The 25,351-nt window shown below is 38.0% G+C and overlaps 1 protein-coding gene across 3 annotated transcripts in view; it reads left to right on the forward strand.

The window, feature by feature from the left end:
• Cpq (carboxypeptidase Q) overlaps nt 1–25,351 on the forward strand; it is a 400,620-nt gene that overhangs the window by 25,120 nt on the left and 350,149 nt on the right. Inside the window, exon 2 of one of the 3 annotated variants that reach the window (XM_048457233.3) lies at nt 18,719–18,837. The exons of the other annotated variants lie outside the window; for them this stretch is intronic. The gene's annotated coding sequence lies outside the window, so the exon portion shown is untranslated. The remainder of the gene's footprint in view (nt 1–18,718; nt 18,838–25,351) is intronic. 3 annotated transcript variants of the gene reach the window in all.

Below are 25,351 nucleotides of genomic sequence, written 5' to 3' on the forward strand. Positions count from 1 at the left end.
AACTGAACTACTTCCTACAGAATAAAAAAATGGGTCAAGAAAGAAAGAAAGAAAGAAACTAAAGACTTTCTAGAATACAATTAAAATGAATACATGGTATACCCAAACTTATGGGCTACAACAGAAGTGGTTCTAAAAGGACTAAGAGCCTACATTAAAAAACATTGCATAGGTCTCATACTGGCAACTTAACAGCGCACCTGAAAGCTCTAGAACAAGATGAAATAAGCACATCCAAGAGGAGTAGATGGCAAGAAATAATCAAGCTGAGCGCTGAAATCAATAAAACAGAATCAAAGAGAACAGTGAAACAAAGAGTTGGCTCTTCAAGAAAATCAACAAGATAGACAAACCCTTGTCCAACCTAACTAAAAGATGGAGAAAGGGGGTATAACAACAAAACGGAGGAAATCCAGACAATCACAGTAAATTCTTTAGAAACCTGTACTGTACTCCACAAATTGGAAATTCTGAAAGAAATGAATGATATTCTCAATAGGTACCAATTACCAAAGATAAATCAAGATCACATAAACAATTTAAATACACTTATAACCCCTAGTGAAATGGAAGCAGTCATTAAAATTCTCCCAACCAGAATGGGAGGTGACTCTAACTCGTAATCCTACTCTTGGGACCTTTTACCTTCTACTGGCTTGCATCATCCAGCCTTGATATGAGGGATTGTGCCTAGTCTTATTGTAACTTGTTATGCCATGTTTGGTTAATATTCCTGGGAGGCTGGCTCTTTTCTGAAGAGAAACAGGAGGATTGGTTCTGGGGGAGAGGGGAGGTTAGAGGGGGAGCTATGAGGAGTGAAGTGAGGGGAAACTGCAGTCAGAATGTATTGTATGAGAGAATAATTAAAAAATATTCCCCTAACCAAAAAAAAAATCCAAGAACCAGATGGTTTTCCCACAAAATTCTGCCATACTTTCAAAGAAGAGTTAATGGAAATACTCCTCAAATTATTTCACGTAATAGAAACAAAAGGAACACTGCCCAATCAATGAAGCAAGGTACAAATGAGTTCACAGAGACTGAAGCATCAAGAACAGGACCTACATGGGTCCACAGCAGGTCTTCCATGTATATATTATAGCTATTAGCTTAGTATTTCTATGGGACTCCTGACCATGAGAATGACTGTATCTCTGACTCTTTCTTCTGCTCTTGGGACCCTTTTCCTCCTGTTGAAATGCTGTGTCCAACCTGAACATGAAAGTTGTTGCTTCATCTTATTCTATTTTATTTTGTCATATTTGGTTGTTATCTCTTAGATATCTCTTAGAAGTATGTTGTCTAATGAGAGGCGGAAAGGGAGCAGAGTCAGAAGGGAGAGAAGGTAGGAAGGAACTGCAACAAATAAACGGAGGGAATATTATAATCAGGAAAAATTGTATGAGAAAATCTATTTTCAATAATAAAAAAAGACATAAAAAGCGGGAAAGAAGATATTGTTTCAGTTGTGAGTGGGTATTCAAAAGCTTGGTGTTCATTTCCATTTTCCTAGGGGCTTTCTGCCCACTAAAAGCCATGTGGAATGGTGGCTTCTAGACAGGATTCAGCATAGCACAGCTGGTTCAGAGATGGAGGAAAGCTAGGTCATTTTGTATTTGTATCCCATTGAGAGCTGGCTGTGCAAACTTAAGTTTATCTGATGCAGTGGAAGGGTACGGATGGTTGGATGTTCAGTCTGCTACTGTTTTCCAGATTATTTCTCACTAATTATTTTCCTAAGCTTCCTTTACTATAGCATGCAGATGGATTACAACACGAGGCTTCCACTGGTTTAGGGAGGATCTCATAAAATGCCTTCCAGAGAGAGTTCAGTATGAAACTTGCAATATAGTTGCTTGAAAGGGATAATGTTTGTTCTTGAAACTGGAGACAGATATGGTTAGATAGAGCCCTAATGATTGATGCAGCTATCAGATGTGGTAGATGTGTTGAATCTGAAAAGTAGTATTTTTTACATCCTGAATGACCTTTTTCAATGAGATCAGTGTATTGCCAAAGCATTTTTCTCCTACAGTGGAAGCTGAAATGCAGCTACCAAGAAGCTTGCCATATAAAATCCAAGATAAAGGGACTCTTGTCCTGATCAAAAGATGAGGAATCTCTGAGGAAATGAGACAGGGCTGCTACCAGCCCCCAAATGTGCCACCCACATAGCACTGGTAAGATGCTAGGAATAAGATGCTTTCAGCCATGTAAGTGTGTTCCTTGACAACAATGGCCCTGAAGAGTTTGATAGGATGGGGTTTTCATTTTGCCAGCTAAATCCTTGCCATTACAGGTTGGCTTTAATGTCACTGATCTCATCCTTTGCCCAAACAACAGTGAAGGACCTTTATGTTTGCACAGTAGTAACTGTCTCTCACCTCTTCTCTTCATTGTCTTTGGCCCTAATTATTCTCCATTTGCTTCAGCTTGGATGTGCACCTAGGAGGCTCCCTCGAAAAAAGTCCCAGCATCGTCATTACCAGTTCCTCATTGGCATTGCATTTTTGACATTGTCTCTAGCATCCCTTTCTAGTGACTATTAAATACTGAAATCTACAATGGCAACATATACTGTAAGCTCCATCTCTGACTTGGAAGGAGACTGTGGGCAGTCCTGAATAACCATATCATTGAATGGGCATGTCTTCCTGCGAACAGTCACTGTGGCCCAGGCAGCAGGGAGAATTGGTCATTTAACATTGGCTAGGCCTACACTGAAGGGAATGTCACCAGAGCAACCGTCCTGGTTAGTTTTATGTCAACTTGACACAAGATAGTGTCATCCAAAAGGAGGGAACCTTAACTGAGAAAATGTCTCAATAAGATTGGACTGTATGCAAACAGGTAGAACATTTCCTTAAGTAGTGATCAGTGCAGTAGGGCATAGTCCATGGTGGGTGTTGCCATCCCTGGGCTGGTGATCCTGGGTTCTATCAGAAAGCAGGCTGAGAAAACCATGTAAAGAAAACCAGTAAGCAGCATCCCTCTGCATTGGCTCCTGCCTCCAGGTTCCTGTCTTGTTTGAGTTCCTGTCCTGACTTCCTTTGATGATGAACAGCAATCTAAAAGTGTAAGCCAAATAGACCCTTTCTTTCCTAGCTGCTTTGTTCATGGTGTTTTGTCACAGTAATGGAAACCCTAACTAGGACAGCAACTCAGCTCCAGTGCAAATTCTACTTCTAGTTGAGCAAATTCTCTAAGGAAGGAACATCCGGTGTCCTGGATAGGCCTCTGACAGTGTCTGGCAAGGAAAGGAGAAAGCAGAGAGTGTGAGGCAGAAAGGGGAGGAAAAGTCAGAAGAGAAAGATAAACGAAAGCTATAGTTCTTTTTTTTTCTTTTTTATCATTTTTTTCATTTATTTATTTATTTATAAAAATTTCCACTTCCTCCCCTCCTCCCAATACCCTCCCACTCCCCCCACTCTCCTTCCTCCTCCCTCTCCAGTCCTAAGAGCAGTCAGGGTTTCCTGCCCTGTGGGAAGTTCAAGTTCCTCCCCCCTCCCTCCAGGTCTAGGAAGGTGAGCATCCAAACAGACTAGGATCCCAAAAAGCCAGTACATGCAGAAGAAACAAGTCCCAGTGCCATTATCAATGGCTTCTCAGTCAGCCCCCATGTCAGCCACATTCAGAGAATCCGGTTTGATCACATGCTTGTTCAGTCCCAGTCCAGCTGGCCTTGGTGAGCTCTCATTAGATCAGTCCCCTTGTATCAGTGGGTGAATGACCCCTCGTGGTCCTGACTTCCTTGTTCATGTTCTTCCTCCTTCTGCTCCTCATTTGGACTTTGGGAGCTCAGTCCAGTGCTCCAATGTGGGTCTCTGTCTCTATCTCCATCCATCGTCGGATGAAGGTTCCCTCTGATCCTGACTTCCTTGCTCATGTTATCCCTCCTTCTGCTTCTCATTTGGACCTAGGGAGCTAAGTCCAGTGCTCCAATGTGAGTCTCTATCTCTATCTCTATCCATCGCCAGATGAAGGCTCTATGGTGTTATGCAAAATATTCATCAGTATGGTTATAGGCCAAGGCCTGTTCAGGCACCCTCTCCTCTGCTGTCCAGGGAACAATCTGGGGACCTCTCCTTGGACCTGGGAACCCCAGATTAAAGACCTCAACATTAATCTGACCACAATGAACCTGATAGAAGAGAAAGTGGGAAGTAGTCCACAAGACAGGAGACCACTTCCTAGGTAGAATCCCAGTAGCACAGACAATAAGAGAATCAATGAATAAATGGGACCTCCTGAAACTGAGAAGCTTCTGAAAAGCAAAGGACACTGTCAGTAAGACAAAAAGGCTTCTGACTGGGAGAAGATCTTCATCAACCCCTCATCAGACAAAGGTCTGATCTCCAAAATATACAAAGAACTCAAGAAACTAGACACTAAAACTCTAGTTAACCCAATTAAAAAATGGGACACTGAACTGAGCAGAGAATTCACAACAGATGAACTTCAAATGGCCAAAAGGCACTTAAGGTCATGCTCAACCTCCTTAGCGATCAGGGAAATGCAAATCAAAACCACTTTGAGATACCATCTTACACCTGTCAGAATAGCTAAAGTCAAAAACACCAATGATAGCCTATGCTGGAGAGGATGTGGAGAGAGAGGAAAACTCATCCATTGTTGGTGGGAATGCAAACTTGTGCAGCCATTGTGGAAATCAGTGTGGCGGTTTCTCAGGAAACTGGGAGTCAAACTCCCTCAGGACCCAGCAATTCCATTCTTGGGAATATACCCAAGAGATACCCTATCATACTACAAAAGCATTTGTTCAACTATGTTCATAGCAGCACTATTTGTAATAGCCAGAACCTGGAAACAACCTAGGTGCCCCTCAATAGAAGAATGGTTAAATAAGGTGTGGAACATATACACATTAGAGTTTTACTCAGCGGTAAAAAACAATGACATCTTGAATTTTGCATGCAAATGGATGGAAATAGAAAACGCTTTACTGAGTGAGGTAACCCAGACCCAAAAAGAGGAATATGGTATGTACTCACTCATTAGTGGATTCTAGCCATAGTTAAAGGTCTTTAAGTCTATAATTTGTGATCCTAGAGAAGTTAAATAAGAAGGTGAACCTGAAGAAAATCATATAGTTATCCTCCTGGATATTGGAAGTAGACAAGATTGCCAGGCATACTTGGGTGCACAGGGGGTTGGGGGTGGATGTAAGGGGAGATGGTTAGAGAGAAGGGAGAAGGGGAGGATTCGGGATAGCTTGGGGGAATGTAATGGGGAGAGGGAGGAAGGATGGATATGGGAGCAGGGAAGTATATATCTCAACTAAGGGAGTCATTTTAGGGCAAGCTATAGTTCTTGAGTGCACAGCCTGGACCTCTGACACATTTTTAAACTCTGAGAGTTTGAGTAATGCTCCATTGTTTTACTTTGTTTATTTTGTTGTTAGAGAACACAAATAGTGCTTATTTTGTCCTTGTGTGTGCATAGTTAAGGCTCTTAATCTTCAATATAAGCAATACAGTAATAGTAATATCTTCATCTCAGAAATAGGTAAACTGAGACAGTCTTTAAGTAATTTCCTAAGATTTCCAGTTAGTAAATGGCAAAACCAAGTTAAATACCAAGAAAATTTTATTTTCTTCTTCCTTCTACCTCCCATACACTTGTGCCTTCCTTTCCCGTCTTCTTACTAGCCATGAACAAGTATATTCATTGTGTACTCAGTATCATTTACCCCTGTATTTTGTGTTTGTTCTTGGTAATTGCATCATCTGAAATGGTCCCAAGTATAGTGCTGTGGACCGTCTATTTCCCTTATGTAGAAGTGTTTGTGTTCTGCTAGCTTCTTTCATGCTTGAGAGATGGTGCTGTTGGCTGTGAGCACAGCATTGATGAGTCAATAAGTATTATATATGGTGTCTTTTTAAAAAGCCCCCCTAAAACAAGATGATATTAAAATGTTGGGACAAGAGACTCCTATAAACCCAACCTTCTATTTCCATGAAAGAAATTCTCAGCTCAATTCACAGCAATTTTGTAGAAAAATCTTCTATGAGCAACAAGGTTTGGTCACATGTCTTCTACTGGCAAAGACACTGTTAAATATCTATTACCTCACAAGTTGGACTATATATCTTATTAGTATTTTTCAAATAATATGGTAATTTCCCAGGTATTTCCATTACATAGATTTTATTTTTTAGTTCATAAAATTCCATATAGATTATATCACTTGGCAAGTGGTTGATGCTCAGTAGATGGTTGGTGAGTGAATGTCTGACTCGACAAATGAGGAGATGAATACATTAAGCTATATGTAACTTGGTTTAGTCATTTTGCTTTTTAAGAGACATATAGACCCAGAAATCAATGTTTTCTTTCCTGCTTATATGTCAAACATTAAAACCGCTATTCTTATTAGTGTGTGTTTATATGTATATGCACCAAGGCCTGTGTCAATTTTGTACAGTCGGCTCTCTTCTTCTGTCTTTTCTTGGGTGCCAGGGCTGGAACTTGGGTCATCAGGCTTTTGCAGCAAATGCCTTGATTTATTGAGCTAACTTGCTTTCTCAGTAATGCAGGCAGCTTGTTCCAAGTTGCCTTCTTCTTTTACCATTTGTAGTTAAGGAAAATTTAAAACAAAAAATAGTTTGCTCTATAAATTCTTCCCCTTATTCCTGTCTGAAAAATTTAAGATACTTCTGTCTTGTATGTGTGAACTATTTAGTCAATGTCCTGGTTCCGTTGTATTGGTGTTATGATATCTGACACTGCCAACTCCAAATGAAGAAAGGTTGACTTGCAGATCTCAGAAGACCCTGCATATAGTCACTTGACTCTAGTTTTCTGTGTCCATGGTGAAGTGGAATATCAGGACAGCATGAAGGGGACCTTCTTTTCTCAGAGCAGCACAGAAAACACAGTCTCCGAGAACTATACTTTATGTCCTTTATTCTTTTGCTAGGTCCAACCCTAAAGTTTCTAGAACCATCCAAAATAGTTCTTTAGCTAGGACAAGCATACAATACATGCCTATGCAAAACATTTACTATTCAAACTATAATAACACCAAAGGCTTTGTGATAAACTAAAAGACTGCCATCTACTTATGGGTATCATATAGTTAGTTAGACTACAATAGGGCTGAAAGTCAAGATTCAAGGACTAGACAGATTATGTGAGTGGTTTCTGATCCATGAAGGGCATTGTGTATGTCTGACAAACTATGAAAACATTTTTTTGTTTGATTACTCATGTATTCAGCAATGTTTGGAAAATATAATGGTGATGTTTGGAATGTCAAAATATCATTCACTGAGGTTACAATTTGGCATATTGGAAAATACTCTTATTTAGAAGCAACACTATTTGTACTTATGTTCCTTAAATATTCAGATACTCAGATTGGAAATCTTGAATTAAAAGTAACTATGTAACGTGTAGTTGGAGATGACAAGTAGACAATTGTATATACATAGTTTTTGGTTCCAGAAAAAATAGTCCGAAATGATTACCCTCACTTAAGTGACAGCATTGTGGATGGAAGTAAAGCTTTTGGACATCTAGTAATCCAGTCTGTGTTACCTGCACCCTGCTTTAAGTCATGATCTTTGCTACCCAAATCTTTAAACTTAAAGTTTATTTCCAACCTGTGGAATTTTATGCTTAGTTGGCCTGTGGAATTTTTAAGTTCATAGTTCTGAACCAGTGACTCTGTTATTTGAAGCCAGGTATGTGTTTTCCAGCCTGTGTCTTTCAACTTTTGTTCTGCTTGTTACATCTTCAAGTGCCTTTGCTGCCTGGGTGTTTTGTTAGCATTGCAGAGAAAACATATGCCTTGCCTGTGGCTAGAGAAGAATTTGCTCTTGAGTATGATATACAAGTACATGGAGACCATCAAGGAGTGTCTGTGGGAGGAGGAGCTAAGTTCAAGGGACATTTCCACATAAGAAATGTTACACTCATTTCAAATGAAGTTGAATTTGAGGTATGGTGTTCATGGTGAAGACTAATTTTTAAAATATTGGAAGGCATATATTATAAAATGAGAGTTGAATATAAATTGAAAAGTGTTGACTCATGAGCAGTAGTACAGTGCCGAATGTCATGGTTTTATTTATGACACCAGCTGCCTTACTCAAGGTCATATTAGTACTGTGAATAGAACTCATCAAGTTATAGAGGAGCAAGGATTTTGAATTCTTTATCTGATAATCTGCATTTTTTTAAATTGCAGCAATGATTCCTCTATTCTAAGAATTGAGACTTGGACCTGTTTCATGGGTGATGGGCAAGGACTGTAATGCTTTGGATCTTAAATACCTTTCAGATGCTGATGTTTTAAAACAGTCATTGCCAACTGATGGTGCTATTGGGAAGTAGTGAAGCCTTTGGAGGTGGGACCTACTGCAAGAAAATTAGTTTATTAGGGGTAGATCCTGGGAGGGAATTGGGGGACCCATCCTCTTCTCACTTGGTTTTCTTCCAGTTTTGCTTATTTTACACTGCCCACCATAATTTTCTGCCTTACTGTAAGTCCAAACACAATTGATTCTACTAATCCATTCTTTTGTGCCTAGCTCTAAACTAAAAACTTTAAAATTGTGATCCTAAATAAGAATTTCTTCAATTTAAGTTTATCATCTAAGTTATTTGTTACAATATTGGATATATGACTAGCTCAAGAGTATTGTCTTCTAAATCTGGAGCTATATTGTTGGGGTGAGCTGCTTGTCCTTCCTGCTCCTCCTCCCCCCAGCTAGCTCAGTGGGTAGATCATGCGACTCCTAATCTCAGTTATACAACCATCTAGACATAATTGTTCTGGTCGTTTTATTACTTGATTCCTTATAATCTCCACATTGTGACCTCATGTTTTGAGTTTTGCAACAATGTCAACCTGTTTTTCCTGCAGAGTTACCTATCCCATTTATAATGGTATCATTTCGTGTAAATCTTTTGGGACTCCCCTTTGCTTTATTCTCCATCTACATTTGTCATCTTTGAATACACACACACACACACACACGAGAATATCTCAGATTTGTTCTTTTGTTTCTGTATTTTTCTTTTTCATAATTTAGATTTGATTCTTTTTTGTTTATAAGAATCTTCTCTCACTTGTTCAGTAATTAAGACTGTATTTTCTTTTCTTTGAACACATTTTTAATGCTGTCAACATATTTACAATAGCTATTTTCATGTTTTTATTCATTAACCCCAACACTATTACCTTCATAATTGGTTTATGTTGATTATTTAACTGAAAAAACATGGTAGCATTTGTATTGATTTTGCATAGTATGATAAAGAATATTAATGAGATCTGTGTGTGCATATGCCACTCTGTGTGTGCCTGGGGGGGCATGCATGCACATGTACAGTCATTTTAAAAGTAGTTAAAATATTGGCTGATTAGTCAGGCATAGTGGTGCACACCTTTAATACCATCACTCTGGAGGCTCTAGAGGTAGGTAGATCTGTGAGTTTGAGACCAGCCTGGTCTACAGAGTGAGTTCCTGGATAGCCAGGGCTACACAGAGAAACCCTGTCTCAAAAAAAAAATTGTAACAAAACAAACAAACAAAAACAATGTGCCTTTCAGCTTGAACTTTGGTTAATTTATGCTTTTGTAGAATGGCTTTCTGGAAAGCTCTGAGTGCCCTAAATTTATATATTGATTCTTCTGAAGACCTTAGCAAGGTTTAGTTTCAGGCTTTCCACAGCACAATCTAGAATAGTGTGTATTCTAGAGCAGTGTTTCTTAGTCTTTTTATCATTATGTACTCCAAATGAGCTTTTCTTAGACAACTTTCCCCCAATTATGGTCCTTTCCCTCATGAAGTTTGAATACCTAAATTATAACTCTGTAAATGAAGTTCTTCGGAGGCCACAAAGCACTGTAAGAATTAAGATTACTTTGCCACTCTCTATTAAGAGGTAATTTTCACTCCTTTGGGGATGATGGTAACAACTCTGTTGAAAATGCATATTTCATGTTTGGTCCTCATATCCACCTTATTTATAAGGTGAAGTTTACAGTGCCTCTGCTGTATGTCCGGAGGATTAATGAAGCACTAATAAGGTTTGTTTTTCTCTCCTTATGCTAGCACACAAATAAGCCTCCACTGAAGCTAAGAGCCTATTTCCACTCTTTTTAAAGCAAACAGCATCACTCTCCATAGACTTGGGTAATTTACTTTGTAGATGTCCCACCCGGCTCAGCAATGGATTTTCTTGGGGGTACTGACATGGACCTTTAGACTCACTCCCCCAATGCATAGCTTTTTCTCCTCCTCTGTGATCCTGATCTGCATACCCCCATTTTAACTTGATATGGTCATCTAGCTCAGAGGTGCTTCTAAGGCTCCACTTGAATTCTGCCTCACTCCCCCACAGTTCTGCAATGGCAACCATCTTGTTAGCTGTCATTCTCTCAGAGACTGCAGGAATTCCTGTAATTTTTTCACTCTGTCTGAAAATTGGCATCTGGTATTTTTCAACCTTGTGGATCTGAGGTCATTTATGGCAGAAGACTTGACCCTGTACCTGTAACTCCTGTCTCTCCAAGTGTGTTGGAACAGAAGTCCCCTCTCTGCTTCTGTCAATCTTCTGTCATGCAGATGACACCTGGCACTACTTTCAGCTGTTCTCCATTCCAGAGCGAACTTTTTGTTGTAATCTTCTTATCAGCTGCTTGTTTGAAAGCTTATTTGCCACTACTTTAAAGTAGCTTGCAGGCGTTCCTCTATGATCTGTCTCTCATCTCCTCTGGCCTTGGTTTTTGTCACTCTGTCTTGAACCCTTCAGTGTCCCATATAGATCTCTTCCAGTTCTTCACATGTGTAGTAGTGATTCCTGCACCCTTGGGTTTGTGTATTTATTTTCCTCTGTTAGGAACCCATATTCTCCATTTCCCTGTTCTACTTGACTAGCTCTCACGTTTTAGGTTACAGGACAATCTTAACCTTTCTAGGCCTGGGTCAGGGTTAGACTTTTGCTTTATTCTCCATAGATGACCCAAGGATAATTATTGGATACATACTGTCATATTTAAATAATGTGACCCAGGGTTTTAATGTGACCATTCAGTTCTATTGCCCTAGTACCTAGTATGATTCCTAGTATAATGCTAGGTTTTTTTGTTAGTATTTACTTCTTTAAATGAACAAACACATAGACATGTGTTTATTCTCTCTGGGTTTCTTGATCTTTGTGTCTTCTGGCTACACAGAGAGATCAAATTGGAAAGGATTGAACATCTATAGAAGAGGTTCACAAAATACTGTGTTTCAATAAAACTTTATATACAAAAGCAGCCAGCATACCCAGTCTACACCTTTACAGAAAAAGGTATTGATCAGTAATCTATATAACCCTCCCCTTATTTGAGTGGAGAAATATGAGGTGCGTATTAGAATCGATCTTTCTGATAATATACAAGACTAGGCTGAGGTCAGAAATCAACCTTGAAATCTCAGTTGCTTAACAAAGATTCATTATTTTTCTATAATGCAAATACCCATGCTACTGCTTAGAAAAATTTACAGGGCACTGCTTTCTATATAGTGATGTCTGGATTCAAACAACTTCTATGTGTATTCCATTAAAGAAACATCTTTTGATTGCTCATTGATCAGAAGTAGTCATATGACCCCACTTATAAAAGGGGTATTGGAAAATGAGGAAAACACATAGACATTTGGTGGATGCCGAGCATCTCTCTCATAAAAATATTGCTTTAAATTTATTAGGAAATGACTTTTGGTTAGGGAAACTTTTGTAAAGCATGTTTTAGCATCTTTTTTTTTCTAAAGCACCATTCTAATGCATTTGTTCTACTGGAGTTCAACTTCTAGTATTTCTATTCCTTCCCCCAAGTACTAAGATGTCAATGTCATTAAAAGGAAACAGGAGGAATATCTAAAAAGAAAATTCACAACCGTAGTCTTTTAAATAGAGTTTATTGGCATTTCTAAGTTTTTATTCCTTTTAAACATTCAGTTTACATAGTTCTGCGCGAATACATGAATCGTGAAAATGAACTGAAATATAACAATGTCTAAGATGTTCTAAAAGACTCTCTCCTCTCAGAGAATCCTCTCACAACACTTGAGTGAGGTTGAAGATTCATCTTACCTGAAAATTTGAATCCAGCAGAGAAAAACTGGAAGACACCATAAGACAAAGGCTTCGGCAGTGGCTTTTGTGACCCTAACACTGTAATTTCTTCTTCCATTTCCTGATGCTCTTCCTTCATCTTCTCAGAATATTTCTCTTTCTTCCTATCTTTTCACATTAAAAAAGTAACATTTTTTTCACTAAGCTTGCCATGCAGCCTTTTTAATTTTTGAGATTCTTAATGTATTTCTGTATTGCATAAATTTAAGATGGTAATGAATTTATTTTTGTCTGTGAGTTTTAGATTTTCAGTTTTTTTCTTGCTAACAGTTTGAATAACTTACTTTATTGTTTCTTGTAGGATAGTTTGGCTTATGATACATCATTATCTTAGAATTTTTTCCATAGGATTTATCTTTCCTGAATTTCAAAGAATAGCTTCATTATATATCTAAAAGATAACTTTAAAACATTCCAAAGGACATGTCTTGTTTTTCTATCAGTGATACAAGAATGTTTAGGAATATGTGTGAGTACTTATTTATGTATATAATAACAATTAATGAAAAAGAGAACATGAATTTGAAAGAGAGCGAGTAGGTATATATGGGGGGGTTGGAGGGAGGAAATGGAAGGTGAAATGACGTATTTATATTATAATATCAAAAACTAAAAGAACTGCAAGCTATACTCTCATAGAGTTTAAAAACAGAAAGCCTATCTGGCTAATGAGGTGATATCATTTTAGAGTGGTGGTTTCTGAGCTCTCTCCCCTCACTTTTGTTGCTTAGAGTAATGGAATGCTTCCAACAAATGAAATCTTAAGAAGAAACAAAGTTTATATATCATAGAAAGAAAGCTTCCACAGCTAGGGGAGGGTTCTGGACCTCCGTCTGCTCAGTCCCTCTTTTATCATGCCCATGTCTGACTCCATGAATGGACTCCTTTCTAGTGTTCTTGGGAAGTGTAAGAAAACCACTACTTTATCTGTAGGAAAGAATCAGAAGTCCCTTGGGGACTGTCTTCTGCTTGGTGTCACTGCTCCTTACTAACTGTTAATTGATGGCGCTGGAGCACAGGACACTAACCGATTTGGAAGCCAGATCATTAAAACAGTGTGGAATCTTAAACAAAAATAATTTGCAAGTACTGACCATGTTATTATTCCCAGCAGACCATTCACACTGGGGAGAGATCATTAATTTATGTTAAAATGCATTCAAACAACATTTACAGACCTAAACTTTTCAGTTTGAATTTTACTTTTAGTAGCACAAGAATCACACAAGACTACAACATGCCAGGCACAGTCTGGGATCCAGATGTAATGTGCAGTTTTCTTCTGCTCATACCTGAATTAATCATCTTGAGCGCTTTAGATTTTCCTTGCTTAACTTTTCATACGGTTTACTGAATTCATGCTTTTTTCTCGCTTCCTCTCTCCTCCCCCTCTCTATGCTGTCTTTAACTAAAGAATAATGTGTCATTTGCACAAATCCAGGATTACATTGATTAGAATTTTCCTTGTTGTTGTGTTACAGACTTGTGTTTGTTTTGTATTCTGTATAACAATTCACTGTGTTCATATAATGGCCCACTTCTACTCTCCTGTAGATTGTACTATTTTTCATTTTTGGTTTTGCTGGACTGGGACTCATATGGCCAAGACAGACTTCTGAATTATAACTATTCCCTTCCCTTGGGCTCCCAAGTGTTGGGATTACAGGTGTGAGCCACCATGCCTGGCTTGCATATTCTTAAAATGTATCTCTTCTTATATGTGTACAGGATTTTCCTCTGGTCATAAGCCTAGTAGGTAAATTACTAGATTCTACAATATATGTGTTTTCTAATTCAGGAAATGATACCAAACCGTTTTGTACCTCTGTAGTCAATGTCTGATAGAGGTGAGATATTTTTCCCTATTTTCTTATGAATTTGCGACTACTGAGATTTCTCCCTAACATTTTCATTCTCTCCCAGTGTTGGGACCTGAACTGAGGTGGGATAGCTGGGACAGATGGATCAGTCACCTGCCTTTACTTTATGTCATTGTTGTCAGGTTAACATTTTCTGTTCCTGACATGAGGCATACAATCCCTGCTGGAGCCACTTCAGGTTTAGTCTCTGAGTTCTCACAGGTCCCACAGCTCTTTGGCATCTCCCCTACCTCACTGACTTCAACATTCTTAGCTTACTGTTCAGTTCTGAGGTAAGTTGAACCTTTGGTGCTCACTGACTTCCAGGTTCCTGCCATCTTTCAGTCTAGAGGTCCTTAACCTAGAGGTGATTGAAACGGTTATATAGACCATCACAGGAAGTTTCAGGAGAGATGCTGGGGTTGGTATAGCATTGTCAGCAGGGGTGGAACCAAGGGGGCCTTCAGGTAGTATATCCTTCTTCATGGAGGCTCTAAGATCTTCTAATTTCTCAGAAAAACAGAAACCTCTTACCCTTTCCATGTCAACAAGTGATCATGTATTTGGAAAAATTTTGTGCAGGCCAAATAGAATAAATTTGACCTGTGCTAGCCCACTGAATGCTCACATGTGAACTTTACCTGGAACCTTAGCTTGTCTGCCTGTTTGTTATTGTCCCATCTCACTGTTGCTGCCAGCACGCCACTCTCTGGAGGGACACTTCATTTAATATCTGTGAACAACGTTATTGGATAACTCTTACATATATAATAATATAACCCATTTCTAGTAATCTGTGTATCACCACGTGGCTGTGGCTTACCAGGAAAAGTTCTGGAATCTATCTCTGACAGGGCTACATGGCTTCTCTCTGCCTCTGCCTCCTTTCTCCCAACATTCAGTTTAGTTTTCCCCGCCTATCTAATTTCTGCCTTATCAGTCCAAGCCAGTTTCTTTATTCATTAACCAATAAAAGCAACACATATACAGAAGGACCTCCCACACCAAAAGTCCTTGTAATACAGGTCTTTAACTTGTATATTGAGCAATCCCTGTATCTCTGGGATGATGCCTACTTGATCATGGTAGATAGTATTGTTTTCGGATTTGGTTTGCAAGTATTTTATTGAGTTTTGTGCATCTATGTTCATAAGAGAAATAGTCTTTAATTTCAAGTTGTCTGATATGCAAGTCATGTGGGGGAACATATGATAACTCAGCCTTGGTGCTTCTAGAAAAGGTTGGTGCTTGTTTTGGTTACTGTAGTAAAAAGATAAATGCTATGAAGAGGGACTTTGTTTAAAAATGTTGGGAAGGTAAGTATGCCCAAAAGTCAGTTTCTGCCTGTTTGAGTATAAGCCAGAAGACAAACTAATCCTTTCTTCTCTAAGTTGTTTCTGGTTATGGTGTTTGTAACAGCAATAGAAAGCCAAAAAGGACAAATATCATAGGAGAGGATGGAAGAGGTGGAGGATAAGAGTCTGTTGCTGTTGGGTGAAGCCAGGTGCCTCTAGGAAATGAATCAGATTTGTAACTCAATGAACTTATAGGTGGAGGGAGAATCAAGCAAAACTTTGTCCTGAGAATGATTATGAAAGAGGTATAAAAATCCACATAGTGATAGTAAAGAGGATGGACCCTAAGGTGAGAAGTTCTCTGTGGAAACTGTGTGTGAATGTCTCTCTCTCTCTCTCTCTCTCTCTCTCTCTCTCTCTCTCTCTCTCTCTCTCTCTCTCTCTCCGTGTGTGTGTGTGTGTGTGTGTGTGTGTGTGTGTGCACGTGCATTTGTGTGTGCATACGTTTGTGTTTTAAAGATCAATGAATTTTAGGCAGGAATAAACATGCACATAATCTTTTACTCTGTCAGCATGGTTAAACCAAACTCTTAGGTTTAACCATACATAATACAGAAACCTCAGCTTCCCCTTATGCACTGGTGCTCAGAAATGAAATTGATTGATTTAAATTTACCTGGATCCATTCTCTTCATCCCAGCTACAGTTATTCTGGGAGATCACAAAAGTCAGAGACTGGAGGAGTTACTAGTCTAGTTTATCTCTAGCTGAACAGTACTGAGCAGAACACACACATTGAAAGTGGTTCGAGGCCTATTAAATGAGAAACTAATTTGAATTTGGCCCTGTCTCATTGGCACTGAACTAGTGTTTCATATCTAAACATGGCCAGACATAGTATTTCCTGTTTATCTTTTAAGAAGTTGCCAGCAAATTCCACATCATGTTCTCTGCAACAGCCCTGACCTCTATAGAATGAGAAGAGGATTTTGGTTTCTTTAGCACAGCACAGCAAAGACCTCCAAAGCAGCCTTATTCTTTTTTTTTTTTTTTTTTTTTTTTTTTTTTTTTTTTTTTTTTTTTTTGGCTTTTGAATAGATTGTAGAAGAGTGTCCAGAGGCTTGTGAATGTTTAGTGGGCTTAGTGAGAATGTATTTAGCGTTGAATTTTTTGGGATTATCTTATTCATTTGCTATCATCCAAAATGCTATGACTGTGGGCTTGGTTGTCATTCAACCTCAATACAGTATTATACATTTTCTTAAAATTTTTCTTTACTAATAGACCAATGAGGTTAAAGAACAGAAGAAGTACCCAAACTTCCAAGAATTAAAAAAATACTTAAAATATTTATTTGGTGTTGATGACAAAATATTTTTTTTTCAACTTGTAATTTGTAGTTGAGATGAACATAATTTATGGCTACTCTGGAATGTTCTTTTATCTCCCTACTATCTGGCCCCACACCATACACATCTGATTTTTCATCCCCCCCCCATGAATCTTAAGGTTTGGATCCTCGCAGTTCACTTGTTTATAGCATCCCACTGTGAGAATCCGTTCAAGGCTATGCCCTTCAGCATTCTGTACGCTAAAGAAAATTTATTTCTTATATTTTAAAATGTCAGTTTGCTATCTGAACAGAAAGTCAGATAAAATGGTAGTTCACAGAAACACACACACAGGCAGACACACATACAAACATACATGTCACCAATGGCAGGACTCTGTGTGTGTGTGTTTGTGTGTGTTTGTGTGTGTGTGTGTTTTAATGGTCTAGGTACTGGGACTCAAACCTAGGGCTTTACATGGGCTAGAAAAATACTTTAGCACTGAGCTAACACCCTCCATCTAATTGCTTTATCTTCATGTACATATGTAGATTTCAAAGAGCTTCCTGTAAATTCTAGGCAATACATACAGAAAGGTACCTTTAAGACTTCTGGTATAATCCAAATGAATGGGGCAGAACAATATGCAATCATTCACGTAGACCTTCACTAATCTTAACAACATATGGTCCTTCTCAACTCTGTTTAAAAGAGAATAGCTATTTAAATGTCAACATCTTCATGTTCTGAGGTGTTTTTTTTTTTTAATATTCTAGTATTGAGAGAACCTTTAAAGGTTCTTCCCTGGGGATTAGAGAGATGGGTCAATGGTTGAGAGTGGTTGCTGCTCTTCCAGAGGACCTGCATTTGGTCTCTGGCATTCATGTCTGGAGGTCATTAATACAACTGTATGTAGCTACAGCTCCAGGAAGTCTGATGTCTTGTTATCCAAGAGTACCTATATGCACATGGCATGTGAACACACAAATAGCAATTAAAAATAATTCTTTAAAAATCCATTGTATTCTTACTGACATCATTTATGGTATCTCATTTCCTCTCTACCTGTGACTGTTCTCCATACTGAGGAGGAGGAGTAATATGCAGATCAGTAATTTCTCCTCGGCATTCTACTTACAAATCATTACATTTGCTGTACTCTTAGTTTCTCAGTCTGTGTCATGTCTTCATTTCCCTGTCTGTAGTGTTAACAGGAAATGTTTTCAGTATATTAGTATTTGATGAATATGATTGTGAAAATATGATTTTGTTATTTCTTAGATTAACCCTAGCTAATATAAACAGAGTACAAGCTCCATATATGACAAAAAATTCTAGTAGCCATATTAAAAAGAAATTGGGAAGGCATATGTGTATATGACTGTTGTCATAGCCTCTAGCTAGCTCTCATACCCACTCTTGAGTCATCCGTCCTCTATGCTGCATCCTGTGTTGTCCAAGGTAAAGCTGAGCACACCAATCTTTCATTTAAGTCCTTTAATAACTTCCCAGGCTTCTAAGTGTGTCTGAAATTCGATTTGTTTCCTTTGCTTTGGTGTCTTTCTCTTTTTATGGGAGAATCTCTCACGTACTTCATGTCACTTGCAGTAATTATTGTCCCCACAGCCAATCCCCCATCTCTGTGGCTAATCTGGTTCTCAGGAACACTGTCCCTAACTTCTTTATTCTTGAGTTCCCTCCTCTCTATATATAACTTTTGTTTTAGTTTTGAGATTTACTTATTTTAATTTTGTGTTTATGGGTGTTTTGCCTGCATGTGTGTTTGTATACCATATGCATGCAAACCAGAAAAGACTATCAGATTCTCTGGAACTGTTTGGACGGATTTTAGCTGCCATGTGGGTGCTGGGAATCAAACCCAGGTTCTGTGGAAGAACAGTCAGTACTGAGGGCTCTGACCCTCATCACATAAGTTCTTGCATGTTTCCATTTAATCACTCCCTGTGAATTTACCTCTGTGACTGTGTAATGTTAATATATATTATCTGTATCCACTGATTTAAGCTTATGAGAAAAGAGAAGCATATTTCTCTTTTTGCCCTTTTTTTATTTGTAGGGTCTGGCATGTCGTATATTCAGTAAATTCCGGCTGCTCAAGCTGCATCTGCATTTGAATGTGCTCAGCCTGGTGTTCTCAGCTGTAAAAACCTTTTCAAAGCTACAGAAACTCTTATGGTATGACTAAGTATTCCAGCTTGTTTCATTTTATCATAACTTTTAAGAGGCTTGCCTCAATACTCATAAAACCAAGAAGTCCAATAAACACAGCGTGTAGGAATCCTCATACTGCAGGGGAAAGTGTGAACTAGTGTAACCCCTGCAGAAACTAATGCTTCTTCATAGGTCCAGCTGCATCAAGCCTTCACTCTACCCATTCACACCTTTGATCTTTCAATTTCTTTTCTTACAGACCCTTCACCAACCAGCTGAAGCACTCTCCACTATCTATCCTGATGTTTTCTAGCATTGAGACACTTCTGTTCCCTTAGGTACCTCACCTGGAGCCCTGCTAGGTTAATCTACCCACTTTGATCTTGAGGTTGACTCTGCTTGGGTTGCTATGTAGCTGCAGCTCAGCTTTGAGTCATGGTGATATACTCACTTGACCTATTTATGGATTGTTTTCTTGTTTTTTAACCGCTTGTTAAAAGACATTCCATGTGTTAAAGGTACCATTTAAAGAAAAGAGGATGGCATAGGCTTTAGTAGCGACATCTGCTTGTACTCTTTGTCCCTGTTTTGTTCAGTCCCAGATCTTCTGGAATATTGCCAGACCTGCCTGACCTTATGGCTGAGTTGGTTGGAACTCAGCTCGTATTCCTGTCCTCATTGGTAAGCTGATGTCCACAGTGACTGTTTTGTCCTTTCTGGGGCATAGGAGGTGTTTTGTGAGTAGCTTGTATTTCTTATTTGGAAATGGCATGGCCTTGTTTTAGAACCTTAGGGGACTGGCTTTATTATGATTTTCCTATTGTTTGTTTTTATAAAACCCACATGGTGTCTCTTCTTATTTTAAAGCACGAAAGATCTGCCAAGTCAAACCCACGTCACACTCTGGACTTGGACTTCAGAACTTCGTACTGTTTGGTCTTTACTCACAGCTGGTGCATCTGCAATCATATCTAACCTTCTGATCCTTGGTCCTAGGGGTGCTAGTTAAATGGCCATGTGCCTCTTGTCATATGTTGCTTTAATAAGTTCCATCAAAGATTACATATTAGCTTAGCAACTTCAGCAGTGGACACTTGGTTGTTACAAGACAGTATACATCTGGTTTCTTCCGTAATGGATGGGCACTACAATTTTTCTAAATTCCTTACTCTCCTAGTAGTTCGTACTTTTCTGGGAATATATCCATTTCACCTAAAATAGTTCATGAAATTTATTAGGTTTGTAATAGCTACTACAGCCATAACTGTGTTCCTTTTCTATTGCAAATATTATTTGTGCCCTTATTTTGTCATTTACTTCTGCCAGAGACGTAACAGTGTTATTAGTTTTTGCTAAGAGCCAAGATTTGGATGTGTTGTTTCCTCCTCTTATATTTTGTTTTCTGTTTTATTAATTTCTTGTTCTATATTCATCTTCCATTTCAATTCTTACCTTTCTTTTGCTTGTTCTCTTTCTAATTTCTTTCTTTTTGATTTTTGAAACAGCTTCACTTAGTAACTCAGGCTTGCCTCAAATTCAGTCTTCTGAATGCTAGAATTACAAGTATACCCCTCCATGCCTGGCAGTTTATTAATTTTTTAAACTTCATTCCTTTTTTAAAAGGTCATAGATATGTATTTATATATTGCTTTAAATTTTATATAGTTAATTTGTAAAACCATAAATCCAGTTGCATCTTATTACCTTTGATTATTATTTTGCTGTTTTTCAGTTCTATGTGTTTTCTAATTTTTATTCTTTTACTCTAATAGTTTGGAGGTATATTTTGAATTTTTAAATATACGATTTTCCTGGACAGTTTTTTACTACTCTTTATCAACTCAATTTTATTTTTTTGGTCACACATTGAAACAAATGAGTTATAGATTCTCTGAAATGAGATTGGTTTTAATTTTTAAACTGTATGTGCTTGGGAGCAAAGGGGTCCAGACCATGATGGGGATAGCCACAGAAACACCTGTCCAGAGCTAGTGGGAGCTCACTGACCGTGGACTGACAGCAGGGGAACCTACATAGGACCAAACTAGGTCCTCTGAATGTGGGTGACAGTTGTGTGGCTGGGGACAGTCTGTGGAGTCACTGGCAGTGGGACCAGGATCTATCCCTAGTGCTTGAACTGAGTTTTTTGGAGCCCGTTCTTTGTTGAGGGTTACCTTACTTAGACTAGATATAGTTGGGAGGGCCTTTGTTCTGCCTCAAAGCAATGTGCCAGACTATGCTGAGTCCCCATGGGAAATCTTTCGCTCTCTGAGGAGTGGATAGAGGGTGTGGTGGTGGGGGAAGTTGGGGGAAGTAGGAGGAGGGGAGAGAGTGGGAGCTGGGATTGGTATGTAAAATGAGAAAAGACTGTCTTAAAAATAAGTAAAAACAAAAGTAACACATGCTCTTAATTGTTAGATGTACTCTTCTGTAGATGCACATTAGATCAACATGTTGTTCAGTTTTCTTTATTTATTGGCTTATTATTACTGTGGTTTGACATAACAATTACTGGGGGTATGTTTGAAACATCCAGTATTAAATGCATTTGTACATTTATTTGAATTTCAGACATTTTCTTTCAAATACTTTTCATAAATTGTTAAGTTCATATTTGTATAAAATAGTATCTTTTTTGTGAATTGAACCTTTTATGTCCCAATCTTTTTTACCTTCAAGATTATTTTTTGTGATACTAATAAATTAGATTTAGTATTTTTGGTATGCCATTTTATAAATTTACATTAAACTGTGTATTTAGATGTGTCCCTTACAAATGACTTTGAGTTAGTTTTTATTTTTTAATTGGTTTGATGATATTTGTTTTAAACAGGTATATGCCAGAATCAAGTCTATTTATGTTTAGTGGGGTATCATATCTGTACTGATTTCTGTGAACTTGAAATGGTTTGAACTGAAATGTCCATCTGAATTATTATATAGTCTCTTGTTGATAATATTACAGGTACTGAACCATCCAGTAGATCATTCACAGCCTGTTACAGTGGATTATCCCTGTGGTCCCCAATGGCATGGTAACATGCTGTCATATAGCACCATAAAAAGATGCAGGAGCTTAACAGATAGTTAGCAGGGTAAAGAAACCGTTTCAGGACAAGTTCATCACAGTTGTATTTAACGGGCTGTCATTCGCACACGAAGGAGGGATTAAAACACCAACACAAAATGGTACAGTTAAAGCAAATACTTTGAATAGTGCTTTATCCATTGAGCCATTGCATGAGCCAGGCAAATTACTATGTACTTTTAAGTTACAACCTAATGCATAGAGCAAACCATTCAGGGGTATTGTCCTTATTTTTATAGGTGAGGAGGTTGAGGATCAGAGAGACTAAAAAAGATGCTCAAAGCAAATGGTAGAATGGGAAATTATTTTCAGTTCTATATGACCCTGGAACTCTTGCTCTTTCCACTGAGTTATGTTACAGGGAGTTTATCTGGTCAGTGAGAGAGAATGGGGAACTGCCGTAATGAAAACTGCTCAAGCTGTGGTGAACTCTGCTTTGCCGTAGTAAGCATCCTATACCTGGATGGGACATGGTGGCATGTCAGGTCATGATAGTGAGGCTTGTTACTGAAGTGAGAAGTTGTTTTTTTTTTTTTTATAACAGTGTCTCACCTTTTATAATTTATAAATAAGTGAATATTACAACCCACTTTGGTGTTTGTTTGCCAAACAGTTTGGAAACTGTCAGAGACTGGCAAATATATACCTTTCAAAATTCTCTTAGATTCTGAAATTAGCTGCAATATTAACTTCCCTTTTGCCTTTCTACCTCCCGTTTTCATGTCAGAGTTGATGATGTGTCCAGATAGGGGCTTAATACAGTGCTCTTTGGCGATCCGTTGGTAAAGTCTCAGTTCATTTTAGTGGAAGAGAAACACATTATGTGTGCTTAATAGCATTAAAGCATGAATATGGCAGAAGGATCATTAATTGGATATGCTAGAGCCAAAAATGCAAACTCTGAGAGGTTCTTAATATAGTATAATAATAGAGAATTAACAATAAATTCATAGCTCATCTTAAATACAAATGATATTTCAAATATATTATCTCATAGGCAACTTTTAGTAGTCAGAATTCATTGCAAGAAAAAAAATGCCTTTTTCTGTACTTTGCTTTACTGACACATTCTGTTTTGTGATGGCCATGAGCCCATAAGAGTAAAATAAAATAGAGGGGAATGGGGAGGACCTTAGACTTCCCACAGGGTAGGGAACCCTGACTGCTCTTTGGCCTTGATAAGGAGGGGGAGGGGAGTATGGAAGGGAAGGGAAGTGGGAGGAGGGGAGGAGGTGGAGATTTTTAATAATAATAATAAAAACCCCAAAATAGCTAATTTCTCTCAGCATCAGTTACATCAAACCATCTCATTTATGAACTTTTTTGGTTTGCATTGCTACTCTGTCAGTAGCCACACTTCTTTGTTTTTATAAAAAGCCTAGCCCAAGATATATTTCTTTTAGAGGATTCCATTGGTGCTTGTCTCAATCTGTACCATGTTTCTCTAGTCATAGTGGAGGCCGGAATGTATGAAGGGTTTTATACATTCTTTACTTTTTTTATTAGTTCCTTTAAATTTTGAAAATTTACAACTGTTTCCTATAACATCTTGAGTGGTCTTTAGGGAGATCTAATCCCAAAGATCCTCCTTTCCACTGAAATCCCCTGCTGACTAAAACTATCTTTAATATTGAACCTTACATACATTTTGTATATGTGCATAATTATATAGTGTTTAGTTTATGAGCTAGGCACAATGATAGATCAATATTTTTATTAAAAACGAAATAGAACAATTATTTCAATACCCTAAAATGAAAGCTATGTGAATGTGGTCTCTCTCTTTCAAAACATCTTGTTATACACTAACCTTTTCACTCAAAGGAAACATTTTGTGTTCTCTCTCCTGTGTGTGTCAAAATCACATCACTAGTTGATGTGTGATTCTCCTCTGTATGCTGTGAATATGTTTTATTACCATTAATTAATAAAGAAGCTTCTTTGGCCTATAGTTGGGCAGAATATAACTATGTGCGGAAACTAAACTGGATGGAGGGAAAAAAAGGCAGAGTCAGGCAGATTCCATGTAATTGCCAAAGAAGAAAGATGCCAGAACTTTACCAGTAAGCCATAGCTTCACGATGATACATAGATTAATAAAAATGGGTGAATTTAAGATATAAGAGCCAACTATGAATATGTCTGAGCCATTGGCTAACCAGTGTTGTAATTAATATACAACACTGTATGTGTGATTATTTGGTTCTGAGTTGCCAGGAGATGAAAGGGAAATCTCTGCTTACATAATGGCGCCCAGCATGGGGTGCCAAATTGCAGGTATATTAAGGAGTTCCACTGTAGCCTGGACTGAGGTATAACAAAGGTTTATTTATTTAGGGATAAAACTCACAGTAAGTGTAGAAATCTGCAGTCCTCTGGTGTACTGGAAGCTGGAAACCGAATTCATCAGGAAAAGGGGTCATGCACACTTATTCTTTGACTTATAGTACTTCCAGTGAATACTCTAGGGTGGCAGGACAGTGTCCCAGTGGCTTTGTCCACCTAGGATGCCTTTCTGTCATTCTCATTGTTTCAGACCCAGCATACCTCCCACCTTCTCTGGGATATTTTCTTAACTCTCACAGAAATAGTCAATTGCTCCCTCCTCCATATTTTCAACATTGCTAGGTTCATTTGTCTATTTTTTTTTGTAAACCATATTGAACATGGTATTATGATCCTTCCATTTCTGCTCATTTCAGCTTTATTTCTGTGGACTTCTGTGAGAGTCTTATCTAAAGCTGGTGTTCAGTAATTGATCATAAGAGTCTTTATTTTTTGAAAGTTTTTTTTTCTAAAGTGTTTGTTTCTTGAAAATATTAGTATTGTTATCTCATTTAGTAGAACTTTGAACATGGAATCATACACGTCTTCGTTTAGTAATGACAGATTGGCTTCACTCTCTGGAAACAATAGAACTATGTCAAGGAACTGTGAAAAACACTTCTCATGCTAAAAATGATGTGTAATGGCTGTTTGAAATGACTGGTGTCCCCCTTTTACATTGGTAATTTATGCTTCTCAAATCTGGATTGAAGATGCTTTAAATAATTTTTTTTGCTTTATTCTGCTTTTCACATTCTTAGCTAACATTCAGAATGGGAATCATTATAGTGTTTTGATACACAAACATACAAATATATGTATTTCCATATATGTTGAATTATATATGATAATATAATGTAAATATAAGTATATGTTATATGCTTATATAAATATATTTAAATTATATTGTTATATATAATTATATATACATACATCTCTGAATTTTGCTCATCTTTGCCTACCCATGCCTTAGGACAAAGCATATACCAGCTGGTAGGGATCAGAGTTAGGGATTCATTCTCATTATGAAAATTGCCAAAATATTTATCAATAAAATGATACAGGTCTTCTAGGGCTATAAATAGTGGGAAGAGGCTAGAGCTTAGAAAGCAAGCTATGGACCAT

The sequence above is a fragment of the Myodes glareolus genome, chromosome 19 (genome assembly GCF_982192425.1).
Source record: "Myodes glareolus chromosome 19, mMyoGla1.1, whole genome shotgun sequence".
Taxonomy (NCBI): domain Eukaryota; kingdom Metazoa; phylum Chordata; class Mammalia; order Rodentia; family Cricetidae; genus Myodes; species Myodes glareolus.